Source organism: Engystomops pustulosus, chromosome 3 (genome assembly GCF_040894005.1).
Source record: "Engystomops pustulosus chromosome 3, aEngPut4.maternal, whole genome shotgun sequence".
Lineage (NCBI taxonomy): Eukaryota > Metazoa > Chordata > Amphibia > Anura > Leptodactylidae > Engystomops > Engystomops pustulosus.
The window spans coordinates 33396537-33419234 of record NC_092413.1 but is presented as its reverse complement, the minus strand read 5'-3'; the positions used below and the strand labels follow the sequence as shown (position 1 = coordinate 33419234).

At 41.3% G+C, this 22698-nt stretch overlaps 1 protein-coding gene and 1 long non-coding RNA gene across 5 annotated transcripts in view; one reads left to right on the top strand and one right to left on the bottom strand.

The window, feature by feature from the left end:
* MACROD2 (mono-ADP ribosylhydrolase 2) overlaps positions 1–22698 on the top strand; it is a 1393268-nt gene that overhangs the window by 921678 nt on the left and 448892 nt on the right. The window lies entirely within an intron of this gene.
* On the bottom strand, positions 3236–15410 carry LOC140120447 (uncharacterized). 2 transcript variants are annotated; one of them, XR_011853796.1, is made up of 3 exons: positions 15325–15410; positions 11837–12046; positions 3236–3433 (listed from the first exon to the last, which is right to left on the bottom strand). It is a non-coding gene; the product is annotated as an uncharacterized lncRNA (long non-coding RNA). The 2 variants fall into 2 exon arrangements; XR_011853795.1 differs by lacking the exon at positions 15325–15410 and adding an exon at positions 15085–15273.

Below are 22698 nucleotides of genomic sequence, written 5' to 3'. Positions count from 1 at the left end.
TTCTGTGACATCACTAACCTATCCTATATTCCATTCACGTACCTAGACTTGGATATGGATGTGAGGGGTTGGAGGCAGTAATGGAGATGGATCCTAAGGCGGAGAGAGAGTCCCTCTTACTAGAAGAAAGTTTGGATGGTGCAATAGCAACAGAACTGGACGCCACTAAAGAGTAGACATGGCATAAACAAAGGGGTTGTCTGGGATTAAATTTTATTATATATATGGCTCGGTAGGAAAGGGGAGGGGGGGGGGGTAAAAATAATAAGGAACTAATACTTGCCTCCTCCAGCATGGGAGAGGGAGGTGATGGCATGCGAGAGGTTTCTTTTCTTGGTGATCCAGACATGTCAAGACTAGTGGAGAGGAGCAGATGTGAGTATTTGTACATGTTTTTTTTTTTGTTTTTTTTTTTAATGGTAGATTTCATTTAAATGCAACAAAATAATAAGAGAAACGAATGTAAGTAAAGACAATCCAAAATAGATCCCCCCCCCTTCTTCCATGTCATTACTATATCATTCTCAGCTTGAGCAATAAAGCATAAATTGTCATGAATGTACAGAGTGGAATAGCCGGGTAATAATATTGTATATGTATACAATTACCACTGACATGTCCTACAGAAGCCTGTAGCGTCCTGTGGATAGTTTCCAGATTGAAGCTCCATTAATGGGCTTTTAATGTAATGGAACCATCTATATAATGTCAGAGCTTGTTTAGAAGCGATACGACTGAGTAATTGTTTATAAATGGCGGTGCCCCCTTTCAAGTTCACATGCCTGGTGTTAATAGCCAGATACTGTACGGATGACAATGATGTTTCTTATGAAACCTCTTTCTTTCCATAAGGAATGGAAAATGTAGTGGATGCCAAATACTCTAATGAGCGTCCTCCGCAGTCTCACGCTGTTAGCATTACTTATCGCAGACCTTTGTTGCATCACTGGACAGCATTTCTATAAAGTGCCGAGTGATTATGATAGTGTCAGGCGGAACGTCTAGATTGTAGTAAACAATGGTATTATATTGCAAAATTGGGAGACGATACAACGTTTGTCATTGTATGAAATTCAACCCCTTCGCGACGCAGTCTTTTTTTGTTTATTTTTCACTCCCTACCTTTAAAAATCTATAATTTTTTTTATTTTTCTGTGTACAGAGCTGCTTGAGAGTTTATTTATTATTCCAAAATGGGAAAAAAAAACAAATGCAGTGATATTAGTGAAAAAATGCATTTGTGCTATTTTCTCGTGTCTCAGTTTTTAGGACTTTCACAGTACCCCACAAATGACACCTCTACATTATTCTTTGGATCGATATGATCATGGGGACACTAAATTGATACAAGTTTTTTTGTGTTTTAATACGTTCTAAAAAATGAAAACTTTGCATATAAAAAACATAATCTTTTGACTTTGGTGTACGGAGCTGTGTAAGATGTCATTTTTTTGACAAGATGAGCTGACATTTTCATTGCTACCATTTTGAGGACTGTATGACCTTTTGATCACTTTTTGTAAAAAAAAATTTTATGTTGCAAAATGGTACATGGGATACTTTTGAAGATTAGAAATTTTGGGACACGTTGATACCTTAAATGTTTATGATTCAAATTATTTATTTTTTTATCTGTTCTAGGAAAAAGGGGTGATATGAACTTTTAGGTTTTATTAATTTTTAAAAAAATGTTTTTAACTTTTTTTTTTCTATTTTTCAGACCCTCTAGGGTACTTTAACTCTTAAATCGCACATTGTAATACTGCTAAAATGAGACCGTGTTGGGTTTTATATGACCCAAAGCTGTCATGGCAACAGATCGTCGCTCCCTGATGACATCATGGGAAGCAATTATCAAAACAAAGATGATGGGGCCCATGATTATGCAGTTACATTAATTTCAGTGGCAATATGGTCATCCATTTCAATGGCCATATTGTCCACCATATCATAAACAAATATAGAGCATGTGCTATTTTCTCCAGTATTTCCTTTTCATATGCACCATAGAAGTCTATAGGAATGTTTAAAATATGGGTGATATAATTGCTGCATACTGTTGTAAACTGTATGCTGCCGTATATATACTTGTGGTATCCAGGGAGACAAAAACCAGTGGGAGGTGCATTCGGTCAGCCAGCCAATAGTTGGACATCCATCATATGTCAGCCCACTGTATTTTATATTAATATGGTACAAATACAGTGACATACGAGCACATACGAATGAGAAACGTGACATGTATATGGATTCATACAGCACAGACATACAGGACTGGAGAAATCATATGTTCATGTAAAAAGGGGCTTTATGTACAGTAAAAATATCATAATAAAAATAACAATAGGCCTACTCATCGATTCCCAGGTGATCCGCCTTTTCCGCTTCCTTGGTCTCTAACTTCCTGTTGCAGTTCAAACATATGAGTCCTGCAGCCAATCATTAACTTCAAAGGTTAATAGATACAGTCAGTGATTTGTTGCAGTGATCATACATCTCTGTCAAGAGGCAGCAGGAACTAGAAGCCATCCAGGAAGTGTTGGAATTGGTAAGATGACTTCATTTTTACATCTAATTTCTACAAATTTTATCATATACTTTTGTTGATTACATTCAAAGCCTATATTGCAAATTATATTAATCCTGAATTAAAAACTTAATTTAATTACACCATTGTAAAATCTGCCGGACATCACTTCAGTGGGTCGACTGTATATGGATATTTTTCAACTTTAGCTCAATTTTTTTTTGTTTACCTTGGTGGGGAATGTTTTATATACTGATGACTTACAGTATCCTTAGGATAAGTCATCAGAATCGGATCAGTCAAGATCTGACCATAAAGAGAATCAGTCATTCACACCTAGCTCGCCAAACCAAAGGTCCTACTTCATTTACTCAGTGAGTGGCTCTTCATGATGTTGATAGATTTTTATCTAGGACTCAAAACAGTCCTTACTTCAGTTGTAAAGGTGACTTTCAAATTGATTCTTTCATGGCTGCCCGGTACCGGGATGAGAGAAAACCCAAGATCATCAGTCTCTTAGTGTATGTAGAATCTTCCCCCATTTTATTAGTGCGCAGTTGCGTCATCATTGGGGGGCGTGACAAGGAGATAGAATACTGATATGCTATTAGCCATAATGAAAAGGTTAATAAATTCCCAGGCCTTGTTCACAGACATGTTTATACTAATTGGCCTTGTGTTAGCTCTGTTAAGTCATAATATGGCCTCCAAGCAGAGAGGAGCGAGAACACAATGAATTCTAAACAATTTCACAGTGGATGAAGTTTAAATAGTGACATTAGCTGTACATAGGTCAAAAGCACCCCTGACTAAAACTAAAATGTCCGCTTGATTTCCAAAATGGCTTCTGTTTGGTTCGCTTGGTCAAAATGGGTGCTGTTTGGTTCTCTTGGTCCAAGATGGCCGCTGTAGAGGAATAGATCATTAAAAATGTTATTGAGGGGGCGTGGCTAGCAGCCAAGATGGCCAGACGTGTTTAGCGGAGCTCCGTGGAGACCCTAAGAATCCGCAGGTTAAATCCTGAATCCCCCAGGCCAACACCGGCAGTAATCAGTGAACCCACTTACCGCAGTCACGGGAGACGCCGGGAGTAACTCCAACACCGTGAGAGCTCGCAGGGAGCGGAGACCAGACAGGCGCGGGCCAGTGAGCGGGCCGGAACATTCTGCCGCAGGAGACCGTGAGGAGCGGAGACCGGACAGACGCGGGCCAGTGTGCGGGCCGGAACGCTCCACAGGCGCCAAGAAAGTGACCGGAGCGGTGAGAGACCCCGCGACACAGCTGCGGCAGTCAGAGCCCGGGAGTCGGGCACGGGAGCCGCCGGGCAAATCGGCGCGAGTTGCGCGCCTTCACACGTGGCCGGCGCCATCTTGTAAAGACGAGCTCTGATCCTGCTCCTCGCTGACCGGAGGAGGTGCGGGCAGCGAGAACAGAGGCACACCAGCATCTGCCCACACACATTGAGCGCCATCGCTCCGATACGCGGAGGACTAAGGCAGCTGAGGTAACCTGCTGAGAGGGAGGACCGGAGACGCGCCAAAACAGCAGCGCCATTTTGGGGACAGCTAACAGCGCAGAGAGGCCTGACTGCAGAAGACAGCAGCACCCTAAGAGCACTGGATCCACACAGGTGCAAGCACTCAGCAGAGGCTCCAGAGATATTCACAACTAACTGTGAGTTACACTAGCATTTAACCCTGCATTACTATCTGCACAGTGGACTATTACTGACAAGAGTACATACTGAGCAATAGCCTGCCAAAGAAATACTGCCTCGGCTACATTGCGTGAATCCTTCTGATATACCAATACTGCTGACTATCTGCAGGCAACATGAGCCCCCCTAAAGCGAGTGCCATTGACAAGCTCAGAGAATTTGCAAGGGGAGACTCGGCAGAACCTGCACGTACTCCACAACCACAGCGCACGGTGCATACCAGAGCTAAACCTAATGCGACTGCTTCAACATCGCAAATAGAAGCAGAGGAGGATGCAGAAGAACCTACTCTGAAACAAGTAACCCTACAAGTGCTAGCGGCAATAGACTCCTGCAAAAGTTCTCTCACAGGCAAGCTTGATGAAGTGAGAGTTGATGTGGGCCTGCTTCGTCACGATTTGCAAAACCTCAGAGACCGTGTTAAAACCACTGAGGAAAGAATATCGCAGGTGGAGGACCGCACAGCCAATGTCCCGAGATCCCTCTCCTCTCTCAAGTCAGAGTCTGATTCACTTAAACAAAAGGCGGACGACTTGGAAAATCGGCTCCGCAGAAACAATATCAGAATAATTGGCATGCCAGAGAAAACAGAGGGCAGAAGTCCGGAAGAATTTCTTGAAAAATGGCTGCAGGAACTGTTCCCCGCGGCAAAATTCTCACCGGCCTTTGTGGTGGAAAGGGCGCACAGGGTGCCGGCTAGAGCGCCCCCACCAGGAGCAGCTCCGCGTCCACTTCTTGCAAGAATGCTAAATTGCAAAGACCGGGACATGATCCTTCAACAAGCCCGCAAACACCCGAACATCTGTGTGGATAATGCGAAGATCTCCATTTTCCCAGACTTTTCCCTGGAACTCCAGAAACGACGAGCAACTTTCACAGATGTGAAACGCAGGCTTCGAGAAAAAAATGTTCCTTACTCCATGGCCTATCCAGCTCGTCTGAGAGTCCTAGACGGAGACAAAGCTATCTTCTTCACCTCTCCAGCGGAGGCCAGTGAATGGCTGGACCTCCGCAGAAACGCGTCGCCGAGACAACGCTGATCAGAATCCCCGAGACAAGTAATCCTCAACCCAACATCTTGGAGGAGCACGTGAGCACGGGGACAGTGTTTAAGAAAGGGAAGCATAATCATTATAGCATTTATGTAAATTTGGTTGTTATTCGCCCATAACGGGTTACTAACTACTGAAATTATAACTGTGTTCATATTTGTAGACAGTTCAGGACCTTTAGCGAGAGTTTATACTCGATAGGGTATATAATGATCTACAATAGCCTGGGGACAAATGTCTAAGTATCTGGGTCCTAAGGAAAACCGCATATACTCTTTGCCTATGATCCACCAGGTATGGCAAGAGTATCCCAGTTTTCTAGCCAATTCTGTCAGGAACGCCTCACGACCTTCACGACCACGGTTAGGCCGGAAGGACAGAGGGGCGACCCGAACAGTTGTTTGTAATGTAAGTTACATTAAGTTTACGTTTAAAGTTTGTCATGTATACCAACCTAAAAACCAGTTGAAGGATGTAGAGGAAGAGAGATTATTATTTACACATCCTAGGACGGGGGCACTAGCTGACAAGCCTAGGACCCACCCTCATAACACCCACCCGCGTTATGTCTGCAATACGCCTTTTTTCATGGAATGTGAGAGGATTGGGCACTCCTAGGAAGAGGATTATGGTGTTTTCACAGATTACTAGACAAAACCCGCACATAATATGCCTTCAGGAAACGCACTTGATCCCATCCAAATCGCACACTCTTCACAAACCTTGGGTGCAGTGGGGACTGCATTCATGCCATAATTCAGCCTCTAGAGGGGTTTCAATCTTAATACATAGATCCCTACGATGGGAGGATAAAGCCCAATTGGTGGACACTGAGGGCAGATTTGCTTTTGTTCATGCCCACATTGATGGAGTGGCATATAACATCTTAGGGATATATAACCCTCCACCCGCTTCTCTGACGGTACTGCGCCAAGCCGCAGTATTTGCCACAACATACCCGCATGCCCTGAACCTATGTATGGGAGACTTTAATGCCCTGTTACACCCAAACCTAGATAGATTCCAGAACACACAGGCCGCATTGTCGGACCCCAGGCCCACGCCACTGTCTGCTCTGTTAGCCGAATTGGGCTGGACGGACCTATGGAGGTACCGGAACCCACAGGCAAAAGTATTCTCCTGCTACAGCGCAACCCATAAATCACTCTCACGCATCGACTACATAGTGGGCTCCACTACGTTGATCCCACACATACAAAATATACAGTATCTCCCCAGGGGAACTTCGGACCACTCACCAATAACTTGCACACTGGGCACAAGAACGACATCCATTATGTACAGACAAGCTATACATCCCTTCTGGCTAGGGTTAATAAGTTCCCAGGATAGAACTCCTGAACAATTGGCCGCATTTTTTGAAGCCCACGCAATAGAACAGGACCGCAGAACCCAATGGGACGCCATGAAAGCGTATATACGCACATGCATTCAGTCAACCATTTCTCACGTTAAAAAAGAGTCGAGGCGCCAAGAAACTGAACTAGCAGAGCTATGCTGCAACTTAGAGCAGCGATATATAGAGAACCCATCCGACACTAACAGGGAAGCCTGGCTACAGACAGGTAGATTATATCTCCACACAATAAAAGAGAAGGCAGACAATAAAATGTTCTTTTACAAACAGACCGCCTTTGAACTGGGTAACCAATCAGCCAAACTACTTGCCCATATAGCTAGACAACACTCAATGTCACCCCCTATTCTACGCATACGCTCATCAAACGGGACAGTGTTACAGACACACTCAGAGATCCTAGCCAGGTTCACAGAATTTTATGAACATTTATATAGCTCCTCCCTGGCACGGACTGATGAGGACATAGAGCAGTACCTAGACAGGATAACGCTACCGACTTTGACACTCGAACACGCTGACCTTTTAGAAAGACCAATAACACTAGAGGAGGTGGAAGACGCAATAGACCAATTAAGTAACAACAAATCACCTGGCCCAGATGGACTTCCCAAAGAAATATACAACAAATACAAAGACCTGCTCCTTCCCAAATTACTGGAAATGTATGAAACTACCTTTACAGAGGGAGAACTCCCGAGATCGCTGACTGAAGCCACAATTATCCTGATCCTAAAACCTGGTAAGGACCCGCTGGACTGCGGATCCTACAGGCCAATAGCGTTACTAAACACCGACTATAAGGTTCTTACCAGGATACTAGCTTCCCGACTCAACCAGGTTATCCTAACTTTAATCCACCCTGACCAATGCGGATTCATGCCGGGGAAGTCTACCTCGGACAATATCAGGAGAGTCCAGGTTATTGCCCAAATCGGACAGACAAGGGGAAGGGACTGGGCACTGGCGTCCCTAGACACAGCAAAGGCATTCGACTCGGTGGAATGGCCCTTTCTCAGCCGATGTCTAGTGAAATTCGGTTTCGGGCCCCGATTCTGTAAATGGATAGGTATACTGTATTCAAACCCCAACAGCAGACTACTGGTCAACGGAGAATTATCCCCAACTTTTACTCTCCACCGAGGCACACGCCAGGGATGCCCACTGTCCCCACTATTGTTTGCCCTTACCATTGAGGTGTTGGCTGCCCAACTCCGCCAGGACCCCATATATACAGGAATCGTGCTGGGACAGAGGGAGGATAGAGTGGGCCTGTACGCCGACGACATGATTCTGTTCATATCCAACTTCACCACATCCCTTCCACACGCCATAACACTCATCAATGACTTTGGCACTTATTCAGGATTACAGGTGAATTGGACAAAATCGGTATTCATGCCACTGGGCACTCAGAACTGGGAGGGCCCAGCAATAGTGGAGGGACTGGTAGTAGTGACAGAATTTAAATACTTAGGTATAATGATTACCAAAACATATCAGGACACGCGTAATCACATCACAGGTCCTCTACTCTCCTATATAAGGGAGAAATACAGGGTTTGGAAAACACTTCCGCTCTCAGTAGCGGGAAGAATTAATTTGGTCAAACTTATAATTCTCCCAAAGTGCCTATATATTATACAACATGCGGCAGTTCCACTATCCAAAAAATTCTTTAAAGAATTACACTCACTGACAGGGGTTTTTATATGGGCCACCTCTAGAGCCAAACTTAGTCTCCAAACGCTACAGCGACCAAAAGATGAAGCTGGGATGGCACTCCCCGATTTCTACAATTACTACCTGGCGGGGCAGCTTAGATACTTAAACAGCTGGATGGGAGGGCAGACCCTACCTAACCCAGAACACCACCTGCAACACCACTTGAATCTCAAATCCCTATGGCCGGTTCTTGAACCACCCCGGGACTTAAACATGTCTTTACTACCCCTGCATAAGATAGCTAGACAGGTCTGGGAGGCAGCCAAGCAAATAGCAGGCTTTTCAGATATGATAGCCGAGACTCCACTGTGGCATAACCCTACACTCTCCCAACTGCACGTACTGGAGGGCCAGATACACTGGGAACAGAAAGGCATAGCAACATTAGGAGATATTTACACAACAAACATCCTCTGCTCCTATCAAGAATTACAAACTAAATACGAGCTAGACAGAAGCTTTTTCTACAAGTATCTGCAGCTCAGGCACGCATTGGATGCTCAGTTCCCGACACCCCGCCCACCCATATCCTCCTATCCTTTAATTGGAATCTTCAGGACACAGGGACCCAGAGGGTTGGTTTCAGCACTCTACACCCACCTAATCCGGGAAAAGACTCTTAAATCTCCAATCACCGCCATAAATAAATGGAAATCACATATTCCCTCACTAGAGGATGAATCAATATCAGATATTCTCTCATCACACCTCAAAGTCTCCCCTTCAATAAATAATAGACTCATCCAACTATACTTCACACATCAAGCATACCTGACGCCTGTGCGACTGAGACATATGGGTCGAGTACCAACCACGGCGTGCCCCAGGTGCGGAGATCTCAATGCAGATTTCTGGCACATGAGCTGGAGCTGTGCTCCAATCCAAAAATTTTGGAAGGAAGTAACAGATTTCCTATCGACCATCCTACCAGTACCACTAACACATTCCCCTGAGACATGCTTATTGGGCCTAATTCCTGATGTAGATTGGACTCATTACCAAATAATATTCTTACAAGAAACATTGTTTATGGCCCGGAAATGCATAGCACTAAGGTGGTACTCCCCCAATACCCCTACCCTAAGTATGTGGAAGCTACAGGTGAACCAAATCCTTCCGTATGAGAAAATAATTTACAAGCACAGACAAAAACCAGACAAGTTTAGTCACATCTGGGGGGACTGGTGTGACACGCCTAGAACCAATTACTCGCCGCCTAGACTCAGAATGGCCATGAGAGATTTGTAAAAGGTAGCCAAGAGTTGGATCCCAACCGTATGAGGAGGGGGGGGGGGATGGAGGGGACCAGGGCACAGGCGCTGTGAACATATGTAAATTTAAACATACTCAACCAATTTGAAAGGAGCGGAATCAAGGTGCACCCAACCACAAACATAATACTTTCACTCGAATATAAAGAACACCCAGATAACGCAGAACAAGACAACTCAACTGGAGAATGGTATACTTGTTGTTTATTATGATTTTATTGTTATATTGAACCTCAGGCAAAGTAATGTATGTAATATCATATAACATTGTAAGCATGATTTGATTGAAAGTCTGATGTTTTTGTTTATTTGATTTTATTGTGTTTTACAATAAAGAAGTTTAAAAAAAAAAAAATGTTATTGAAATGAGTCAGCAGCTCCAGTGAATTATAGAATACATCACATAAAGGTGTATGAATGATATGTGCATGGGGCAAGTTTTTACAAGAGGACAGAGGAGGAAGGGGGTGTTGCAGCCAGACTCCGCTCTTCTCAGAAACACCCATCTGACATTCACAGGATTATCATACAGAGTGGGGAAGGGGGGGGGGGGTCATTTTAATTTACAATAGTTTACAATAATTTACAATAGCCACCAACTCACTACAATATCATCATGCAGAGCAACTGGCTACAATAAATGTGGTAGGACTTTGGGTTTTGGGGCTTAATGTCAGGTTCCCTTTAAGAACCCACACTATCCAGCAGTTCCAAGCAAACCTTGGCACCCAAAGGTATTGGAGGTTACTAAAGCTTAGGTGCTTTACATTGGATAGAACCTTTTGCTTCTGTCTCTCGTTCGGCTTTCAGAGGCTGCCCTGAAGTGTTGATTCAGAAGGGTGCCAAGTGCTCTCATATAACTATCCTATCCTGAGTTTTCCATTTGATTCTTTTGTTTTATTTGATCTATACACAGGGAAAAGGAAAAAGAATGGGGAAAGAACTTAGGGGGAGATTTATTATTTACGGGCCCTTGAGCACCTGCATATGATGGAAGCCCTATCCCTCCAGTACCACTGGATACATCAAAAGGGTTAGGCCTCCAGATGTATCCAGTAGGTGGCTGCTCCAGTGACCAAATCTACACCATCTGCAAGCTAGCAGTCATGCCCCCCACCCACTCCTTGGCTAGTCGCTCACCCCTTCATGCCCTCCATTTTCCCTTGGCGTGGAGCTGGCATTGCAATTTTTTTTAGGGCTTCTAAGCCAGTCTTCTGATAAATGTCCTGAAAAATGTCTCCCTTTTTAATTGTCCAGAATGATAAGCAGAATCAAGCAGAAGTTTTCTTTTTACTGCTGCAATGCTGCTCGAAGTTCAGGTGAATGGAACAGGGTTTGCAGTACCAGATAAAGCCACACACAATTGTAGGGCTTTGGTTTATGAAAAAGCAAAAACAAGACCATACAAATATATATCCTATACCTGACTTAACAAGGAAAAGCATAAGAAATGAGAATACAGCTTGTCAAGCTTCTCATTGGGAGGATGTCGAGGGTGATTCACGGAACCGCAGTTGTTTATTTCAGCTTCATATTTCAACATAAAAAACCTTGCATGTAGAGGCACTAGAGGCCCAGGGGTTACGGGAGGTTACTGTTATATTCTTGAGATCATAAACTGAGATAAATTAAATATACATATGTAACAACAACAGAAAGCAGCAGTGTATGCTGGGAAACATTTCCGAGCTTTATAGCTAGAATGAATCCTTTTATGTATTGTTAAATTTTCTTTGTTAATAATTAAAAATAATTTGAATGCCTCTACTATCGATAAATCTACCTCTAAGCATTCATTTGTGTAAGTAATTTATCTCCTCGGTGTGATAGATTTACTACACAATACCTAAGAAGGGCAAGTATCCCTCTCCCTTATATGTGCATGTAAAGAATCATTGACTCCCGTGTGACCCATTAATAATAATTTTATATCTCTATGTATTGGATTTAGCCGAAAGAAAAAAAAATCCAATACAAATGTAAACGAGAAATATGCCGAGTGGAATATTTAGAGTATTTTTTTTGTAACAGAAATATAAATTAGCAATTTGTTTTGATGTTATAAATGTAAAACTTGGGCAGATTTTTCTATGAAATCTTTATAAGCCAAAAAATAAACATACACTTAACTAAGGAAGAGCAACAGGATAGTGCCCGAGGGCTTACCTTGAGGAAAACAGCAAGAATCTGCAAAATCTTTTACAAAAGCAAAGAAAAAAAAAAGCAGAGACTCTTTCTCTTCACTAATTGGATTATAAATGACTGATTATTCATGTCTTAAAATAGTTGGCAGAGCTCTTTGTCGAAGTTAGGATAGGTCCAAAACTGGGGTGATTCCATTCTCTATTCATGGCTAACGCGATAAACAGCTCATGGCTGAAAGATTGAAAGATGAAACAGAAAACAATTAGGATACTGTTTTATTAATTTCCCATTGCATAATTTGAACCAAAATATTTCACAGTGCCAGGGCTGGATGTACAGTTCACACAGCCCTAGGCAATAAGATACATCTCATTAAAGGTCCATTTGCACTGGCCAGTTATTCTAACAGTTTGCTCCTTTTGAGGGATTTGGTTTAGAAGGCCAGGTTTCATGAAGGAGAAAATTAACAATAAGCTTTGTTTTTGATTATTTTAAATATATTACTATATTCTCCATATTCACTAGGTCTTCATATGTTTCAAGGAAAGAGGAGTTGTGATGAGAGTGTTTTGTAGAAGTAAGAGAAGGTTGAATCACATGAGTACCCTGGATATTATCTGGAGACTCTTTATTCCATTAGGCCAGTTGAGCCTTTGGCCTCAGGCCTCAGGGTAGCAGAGTTCAGTAAATCAGAAAATTAGTTGTGTTGTCAAATAACTCCATTATCTTCTCCCCTCCCTCCTCCAATGAGGAAGCTGACTTAGAATGTACACATAGAAAGAATAATTTTTGTTCTGATGTTGAGCGTGGGTAAGGGGAGCACCTGTAATGCCAGGCTGTACAGTTACTACTTATGTTTTAGGGTGCCGCTTATCATGTCTAGTTGTCAATATTGTTTTTTTCAGTTGAGCGCACACTACTTTTCTGAAGCTACCTCTTGAAGTGCAAAATAATGAAAAGGCTCTGTCCCATCTCATTGTACATAGATCTTCTGTACAAAAAAAAATCAAGTGTAGATATTTGTAGTGTGATGTAAAATATGTATATACTGACGTAACAGACATTACATAATACAGATACCATGCATTTTAATAATATGCAGTATGTTCAGAGAAGGCTATTTGTATATTGGTTTATAGATAGGTATAAATATATATAAAACACTGTGTATGTGTATGGTGAGATGGGGTGGGAAGTCATGCTGAATTATCCATTAGACCGAGGGTGGCATACTAATTTTCACCAGGCACCTTACAAGGGCCAAATGTAATTTTATTACTGTATAAATGTAGCTACACCTTTATAGTTAAGTAGGCTGTTTAGTAGTTCCATTTATACAGTTTTAGTGTCACAACCAGCCCTTTGAGGGTAACAAAAAAAAGTAGCCAAGTCACGGTGCTCCCCCAGTAGGCAAGACCTGGTGCTCCCCCAATGGACAAGCCACGGTGCTCCCCCAGTAGTCAAGCCACGTTGCTCGTCCAGTAGCCAAGTCACAGTGCTTCAGCTGGGCAAGTCAACACAATGCCGCAGGCCGACATCAATCCCTGAGCCTTGTGATTGATAACAGTGCACTAGACTTACTGATTTGAAAGTGTTGTAGCCTCAGGTAACACTCAGATATTGCAGCCGCTGCTTTTAATTTAAGAAAACAATCCTAGACTCTTGGAAGTACTTAAATCATACTTTTCTTTGTCTATCTGAACACTTCTCCACCGTGAAAAAAAAATATTAAGGGGTATGGTTAGTTTTTATCATGTGATATAAAATTCTAGACTTGTGAAATCCTAGGGGAGAGAAGTTTACACTTATTCGGTGTGCATAGCTTAAAGCTTATTGAGTTTATTCTTTATTTATTTGATTAGACAGAACAAAATTCGAGAGGAGTTTGAAATTTATAATACATTGTCTTATGTCTAGTCAGGAAAATTACAAAGAACAACAATAAAATGTCACATTGTGGAAACAAACGGCCTCTAAGGCCCCCTTAAGGCATTCTACCTGTATAACATGGCTTGTAATATTCACTTGTGATGTACCCAAACTCGATGTATGTTTTTCATTGTCGATTCTTTTAGTGTTTGTGAACACCCAGTAGAGGAAACATGTCAATAAGAATGAACTGGGGACCGCTTCCTTCTACACATTCACATTGCGTCTGAAATATTAATGCTAAGTGAAATCAAATGGAATCTATCATGAATCACTCTTATTTTGCCTACAAGTTGTTATTCCCTCGGTTGAATGGAGTTTTTTTTGTAACAATTGCATTGTGGGTTGAGAAGAAAAATTTATGTTATAAAAAGGAATCTAAAAATTTAAATTTGTGTAGTCTGTAATATGTATAAGAAAAGACAAATTGTTGTAGAAGGTATCACTCATCTAGCAGGTCTTTCACAATAATATCATTGGTAGGTCTAAGGAGCCTTTTTCTAAATTTTATATATTCTCAGCCAAAATGATATTTATTTACTTAAACACTTAAATAGATCTCATAGTGTAACTGCTTGTCTTAGTCCAAACAACTCTTATCAGAACCTGGCAATCTGAGCACGGAGACCCCAGGTAATCCTTTGAGAGCTACTTTACAATAAAAACATAAAAAACAAAACGAAAACTGTGGTGTCACCTTCCACAGTCATGTACCTGTCCCCTGCTTCTCCCCACTTTGGCATTCTCTGACCTTCCTGCATCTTCCTGCTTTTCACCACTAGTTCCTTAAGCCTAATGAAGCAGTGCATGCATCCATTCCTTAGAGTTAAGGGCCAGTGCACCCCCACTGGTCTATTAGTGCACACATCCAGTTAAAAAAGGCACCCACTGATAGGTGTCTGAATGTGAAGGTTCCTGTGTGTTTTTCTGCTTTGTTTTTGATTGGCCTCAGATTCTTTACTCAACCAAAATTCTAAACGCTATTGCTGAATGTACAAGTAAAACCAGAAAGGAAAAAAAATCATCCAGCTCCACGTTAAATGTTTTTCAAAGCTTTATTTTTCAATAATTAAAATTTCCAAACGGCACATGCTAGCTCAGCTAATGCGACGACATGGCTACAACTTAGGGCCATGTAAGGCTCGGAAAGCTTTGAGAAACTTTTAACACGGATGATTCTTCTTCCTTTCCGGTTTTACATGTGCATACTCTGGAGACCAGCCAGCTATTGTCCCAGCATGACGGCATTTCTTCCATATGTGTATTGACCTTATTCATGGAGGAGAGGGGTACACATGATAAGTTTACAACCCCATTTTGCTTATGACTACCAAACTCACGCTGCCTGCCTTGACCGTTTGCTTGTTGCCTGATGTTGCTTCTTAGCAACATCTTAGCAACATCACGGACTATGGATTGTTCCATATTTAATTTTTTTGCTAGCCTGGTTCCTTGGAGTCAAATGGGTGAAAAGAAACGGCGAGATCCGTTTATAACACCCTTAGTCAAAACAGCTGTATAGTACAGTGGGTCGCCTACCAACTGTTGGTTCCAACGGTCATGTAGATGTTGTTTCTTACCTTATAAGCATGCCTTTCATAAGAAAATGAAGCCTAATGAAGTATATTTTTTCTCATTTGCCATGAGAATTTTGGTTCATCATGAGTGTGGTGGCTAGGCCCAGTAACCACTGCTCAGTTGCACTTCCAGCATTCCCCACTCGTCTTGATTGACCATGTTTAACTCTGGACAAGGCGATTGAGCTTTTGCCGTGTATATGGTGCATTGAAATGCTCATTTACATATGAATAACAAAACTTGTATTAACATTTAGACCACAGATTTTTTTTCATAAAATACATTCTTATCATGCAAGATACTTCACCTAAAAGCCCATACATTGGGGCACATTTACCTTACCCGTCCCTGCGCGATCCCCGAGGTGTGTTGTCCGACGATCATGCACAGCTTCCGCGATTCACAAAGACCATGTGCCCGATTTCCTGCATCTGATGCTTCCCTGCTCATGTCCGCCGGAGTTCACCATCATCTTCCCAGTGCATGTAAGTTCATGGCTTGCAAAACTATTTAAATGTTAAATCCTGCGCTCAGTCCGAATCAGTTGGTTCATCCGACGGCCTGCCCCACGATTTGTGCCTCATGAAAGCCGTTGCGCCAAAATCCCATCTTGTGCGCCCAAATCCTCTACTAAATGCGGCGCAGATCGGAAATCGTCAGACTATCTGACCAAAGTGCGGCCACAGGACCCTTAGTAAATGAGCCCCATTTTGTTCAGTTTGTAAGGGACTTAGTAGTCCCTTACAAACTGAACATAATGGGGCTCATTTACTAAGGGTCCTGCGGCCGCACTTTGGTCAGATAGTCTGACGATTTCCGATCTGTATTGATCTGTTTAAAAGTTTGGTATAAAATTCTGTCTGGAATTTTATCCTGGGATATGTGGGTAGAGAGCTTTTGCGTTCTGGGTTTGTCTTGTGTTCCCCAGTCATATTGCCTGATTGGTGGCTGTACACCAATCCAGCAAATTGATGCCCCTATCAACTAGCCATGGGGAGCAGGGGCAATAGGTGGGCCGTTAGCTTGCTTGATTGGCTGCACAGCAGCAAATCCAGCAATATGTCCAGGGTCGCGTGGGACACGCCTGAATCCTGGACCCGAAATTGAAAAGGAATTTCCTCATCTCTAGTTGTGGGTTTTCTAACATGTACAGGACTTTAAATAAAAGCCTCAAGATTATACTTAAACAAATTAATTTAATCCAAAAAAATTTGCACCAAGAAGAAACAATTCAATTATTTCTCATTTTAGCCTGATGCCGAATATATAACATGTCATTTAATAACTGCTAGCTTTTTCTTTTTTGTTCTGACACTCAATTATCGAGTACCTTTTCTCTGAGTGCTTTTTTTGTGGCAAAAAAACTGTGGGAACTGCTGGCTCCGAGAATGTGCTGTCTTAATTTAGAAAGCGGTAATATTTTATGGTAAAATGTTAATTGAAAGAAAAATAGTTTTAGCAACCACATGACAATTAAGCATGGAAATACCTGAAAAGTTATGAAATGCACTTAACAAGTGAAATTATATACACTGAAAGACTGTGACCTTAGATAACTGTCAAGGTAGCAATGTTCCTTGCATGTAATTCTGACAGGAGACTCCAGAGTTAGATATGTTCCATAACCTGAGGCTCATTGGTAACTAGGTTAGGAAGTTAAGATATAAAGTGTGATAAATACTGAGGTCTAGGTCCCTCAAGAAAAATTTAGATAATGTGCTTCAGAATTTTCGTCTTATTGGAACCAGACTGAAGGAACATGACCCTTCTGTTATTTTCAATATAAAAAGAAGGCACATTTTAGCTCAGGGGAAGCCTAGAATGTTTTATTGATGATGACCTATCCAAAGGATAGGTATGTAATATAAGATAGGTAGGGGTATGACACATCGATCAGCTTTGGATGAGTGCTGTGGCTTCTTCACCATCTACCAAGCACAGGGTTGACCATTGTGTACCTGACATTCTGATTTTGATTATTGACCCTAGGGATTGGAGATTTAAAAAGTCCAGAAATACCCATTTGGCCTTAAAACATTTGGGCTTGTTTATAACCTTTGGGAACCATAGCTCCCTGATATCGTCCTACCTGTACTGTTGGGACATATAAGCATGAAAGTCTTACTGAAGAGGTCTCCATATTAGCTATAATAGAGTAGTGGGCTGCCTAACCATTTAACCACATGGCCAGCCCACTTTACTAAAATGGATGAGAGAATTCTGTGTTGGGACCAGTGTAAGTAGCACATGGGTTATCAAAAGTAGTAAAGCTATATTAGTGTAGTAAGTGCAATCTTGTTCAATATTAAGTGCATTAAAACATGCTAACAGTGAGGAATTAATACAGAGAGTACATTGGAAAATTGTATAACTTTTCATTAAACCATATCAATTATTTTCTGAAAGTGGACAGCCCCTTTAAGGCTCTGCCCTGCAATTTAAGTTTGCACCCAAAGTAATGGAGTAGTAGGATGCTTGCTCACCCTGCGACTTCATTCACTTAATGAAAATGGACACCCATTGTTGTGAACAGCTGGTATCTGTGCTCATGATTGTGGGGGTCCAGACAGCTAGTATGTAAATTTGTTGGGCTGAGAGATGAAAAAACTCAAAAACTGTATGCCTTTTCTATCAGCATCTACAATTTGCTGTGTTTGAGCATCAATAAGGGGTGCCATAGAAGGTAGCAGAAATAGCCATTGCTCCCTTGTTTGTATTTGCATATTTCCCAGAATCCCAGTTCCCTACACTGTACGGAAGAGATGCAACCATGTAGAAACCATGCTGTCTACAGTTAAGAATCTGTTCCTTCTGAAATCATGTCATTAGGCTTCCTAAAAGTTATAATTGATGTGTGGGGGCTGCCTTTCAAGGCATTGTTTTCCTTATCCCATCTTGGAAAACATATTTGTATATTTCCCAGAATTCCCTAGTGGAGCATCAATGGCTATACGTCTCCACACACCTGCAATGAGAACTAAATTAGCAAAGTCTCTGTAAGAAGTACTCTTACTTACACCTCTAGCATCCATACACATTCCATTGCCTTTAGTAAAGGGCAAAACTTTACTAATGGCATTTGCCCCACAAACTGAATTTGTAGAACTGTCAGAAGACCAATTTTTAGCTTAGTAATAGAAGTCTCATTAGCAGAATTAACTAAAACTGGAAGCACATTCCAGTGGGTAAAAGTATCATTTTCTTTTGTGATTTTTTTATGTGAAATGCCATTATCATCAATTTTCTTAAATCACAAATTTAACATGTTTTAAAAAAGTAAATTGCAGCTCAGCTCCGCTGCTGTAAATTAAAACTACTAATTATAAAGAGGATTGTGAGTATATAATAACTGATAATAACTTATAATCATTAGCTTATTGGAGCCGACATTAGCCTATTGGACAAAAGAGGGCTTTAGGATTAGACTGCGCCTTGGATACTCACGTCATTATCCTTATAATGTGTTAATGGTGAGCAGACCTGTAATTGGTAAGTCCGTGCCACCACCTCTGCCGTTTCTGTCTCTATAATTATGTTGGATGGCTCCAGCCTTACTTCTCTCATATCCCCTGCGCGGCTTCTGGAATGATCTTTTGACATGCAGAACAAAAGGGCCTATGACTCAAATGACTGTAATGGAACATGCGCTTCTCTCAGTAATAATTCACAAAAGGAATAGATTTAGCGTTGCTATAAATTCATGAAATACTCTGAATACAGGATATTCCAAATAAATGTTGATGTGAGAATTAAGTACGTGAGCACGTTTCGCAAAGAGGTATGGATTATGTAGATCGATCCATAGGTCAGTCTCCTCGAATGGTCCCTGTTTTCAGCTGCCAACAATAGCGATGACTGGACAAATACAAGACCAGATGTGGAGAATGGAAATGGTTTACAGAGGAAACATGGAGCAGGAAATGTAAACACAGTAGACAATGGAACATGGGCCACTACAAGAAGAGGGAACAAGGGCTAGGAAGGTATTCAGGAATTGTAAGTCAGTCAGGAACAGGTAGTAGAAGTATCAGGATGTCAAGTCAGGAGCAGGTTCTAGAAGTATCAGGAAGTCAAGTCAGGAGCAGGTACTAGAAGTATCAGGATGTCAAGTCAGGAGCAGGTACTAGAAGTATCAGGATGTCAAGTCAGGAGCTGGTACTAGAAGTATCAGGATGTCAAGTCAGGAACAGGTACTAGAAGTATGCGTAACAAAGACTTGGAGAAAGACAGCTGAGATGTCATTTCCAGGTACTGTACACTGGGGTATAAAGTTGACAACCAATAAAATAGTATAAACCCTGTACAGTGTAAGGGTGCATACTTTCACAGGCGTGGTGTATATGCCAAAAACTCCTGAGGCACATGCTAATTTCTCCATAGACTTATAGAGATTTGTTTGCCAGAAAACTAGAAACCCCAAAATAATCACAAATGCCAGCAATCCACCAGCGCTTGTTATTATTACTCCCAGTGGGTGTTGAGGATGGGAAGGGGGGTAAGATCATTGGCGGAGTGGGCTGCAAGCACCAGCATATGATAAGTAACCCCCATAGACTTCGTTGTCAGATGGAAGCTAACCGAGTATCCTTTTGGTGTCCATCTGTTTTGTATTAGATTTTATACAGTAGGAAGCGTGGGATGGAATATCATATAATGCTACGCTAAGCGTAGACCTGGGGCAGGGGTGTAACTTGAGGGGGTGCAGAGGTTGCGGTCGCACCAGGGCCCAAGAGGTTTAGGGAGCCCTTATGGTGTCAGTTTCCCATATGAGAAGACTATTACTATACACCATACATTACAGTCGGGGCCTGGCACAGACTTTGCACTGGGGCCCATCAGCTTATGTAACTGCACATTTACTAAGACAGATACCTTAAGTTAACATTTTGATGTCTATGTCTGATCCTCCTCCTGATGTCAGAGTGGTAGGGACTAAACAAAAAGACTCTTCTGTTTCTTTATATTGTGGGATACACAGACTCTTCCATTCAAATTCTATAAGGCATTCATCACTGATACAAACACATACAACAATTAGTAGCTTCTAGCTACTACTGTGAAAAATGCCATTGCCACCTTAACAGCCACAGTCTCCAGTCATAACTGGAGAAGGGAGAGGATCTCTGCCTTCAGTGCAAAGGCTATGACGTTGCTGTCTGATCACAAATGCCCTTTATCTGCACTTCACTCTAAATTCTGCAAAAACTAGGTTAATGGAATCTACCATCAGAAGATGGTAGCTTCCTCCTCTTCCCTAATCTTTAATGTAGTAGCCCCAGAACCTAATCTAAGGTGCTAAACTACAAACCAGCTCACTAATTCACATGGTGGGGGGTGCCAATGCCCTGTCGGCCTTGGGCACTAAAATGCCTTGTCTTAGTCATGCCTCCATCATACCTGTGTGCACTATTTAGATGTCACCACTCTAAAGCATTTGACCTCAGATGACATTGAGCGCAACAAAATTTTGACTCTGAATTCATTTGGTTAAAATTTCATATCAGTCTATACCTTCAGTACTTCGATAAAATGGCCTGATGTTTTATTTTATAGACAGGAAGTAGAGGGATTCTGGGATTTGCCGTCTACATTATTTCACAAGAAGGACCATTTCATGATAACTACATAAATTCTTCGGTCATTATGAGTAATTTGCTACTTTTATTTGATCTTGAGAGAGCTTCATCTTTTACATCATCAAAAAGACAATAAACCCGGTATTAATCTTGACGGTATTTGTAGGATAGAATGTGATATTGGACAGTGACATGTTCTGCTCTTACTACAGTTAATAAAGACTAATCCTAGTCATAAATCCCAATCTAAGAGAGAAGACATGGAAATCACACATAATGACTAATAATAATAATGGGCTTCTATAGTACAGATTCGGGCTGTTCACAGTACTAACGTTTTATATGATATGTTACTGACTGATACAGTGCACATTCACGTAGGGTTATTTATCTTAAAGGGATTTTCCCCTATGTGCAGGCAGTGTTATACAATTACAAATAAAGCTTTATTAAGTTTTCCTTTGCTGGAATACCAAATTTATATAGGTTTTATTTTGTTTTTATAGAAAATTAACCTTTTGTACAAACAAAGTTCTCATCATTTTGACAGACCTGGGAGTCTCATAGAATCCCAGCTGTCACAAGAATGGATTGTCACCACCTGATGATGTCACAGCCCTAGAAGGCGACAGCATTTAAATGCCCATTGTGGCTTTGAAGGGGGCATTTAAATTGTTAAAACCTTAAACCGGTGCCAGCACTGATTGCGAGTGTTAGTGGTAGGTATAATCCCTTATCCTATAGGCTATTACAAGGAGACTCCCATAGAACTGAATGGAGCAGCAGGGTGCAGGCTTGGCCTGCAGCACAATGGGAACCTCAGTCTCCTAATTGTTGTGGTTTCCATTCTCATAAGTAGGGCTACTTCACCAATTAGGAAATTATTCCCTAAACTGTGGATTGGGGATAACTTTCTATGTTGCAACAATACCTTTAAATCTTACCTACCCTGAAGAAGAATCTGCTGTGCTAACATACCCTAACATAGCTACAGCAGGGGTGATCTGTATATATGTGTGTCTCTGCTGCAGCTATACCCTGCTCTCGGTGGTCTGATTCATTAATATTTTTAACTACATATGGTATGTACAAATATAAAAACATATAACTGGGACTGACACATTATTATTATTTATTTATTAACTTTATTAAGCTTTATACTGCATTTTTGTAATTTAGTTTGTTGTTGTTTTTTTTAATTTAGTTCCTTTTTTGTGTTTTCGTTTTTGTAAATATCTGCCGACCATAGAATCTTCATCGTTAATTTTTGGCAATGGTTTTGCTGTGATAGTATCTTATAACAGCTGGAAAATCGGGCTTAGAAATACATTTTTATCACCTCTAGGCAGCTATTCTGTTTCACTCTTAACTCTTTATAGTTCCACCCATCCCTATATGATTAAAATGAGAGCATGGAAATGATTCGGCTTTAGTCATTCCTTAGATTTTGTTATATTATGTATGAATACCAAATTATTCATAAAGTATTGTGACCCTAGGGATGAACCTTAGTGTGATGTTCTGCAAATCTTGGCCAATTTTTAATGGAATAGTCTCCTTATCTACTTATTAGCCATGAAGACCAATATTTCTCCATATCACAACAACTTCTACTTCCAAGAAATGCAAATAAACCTTCGTTATCAAAGTTTTTGTAGCAAGAAGAGTATATTTCTTGCATCTTCACTTTAATAGGACCTTTCATCTTTCTTGACATGTATGTTTTATTATAGTCCCGCAAAGTATTCTTCATGAAATAACAATTCCAGAACCTTTACTATTGACTTCCATCATTAAAAC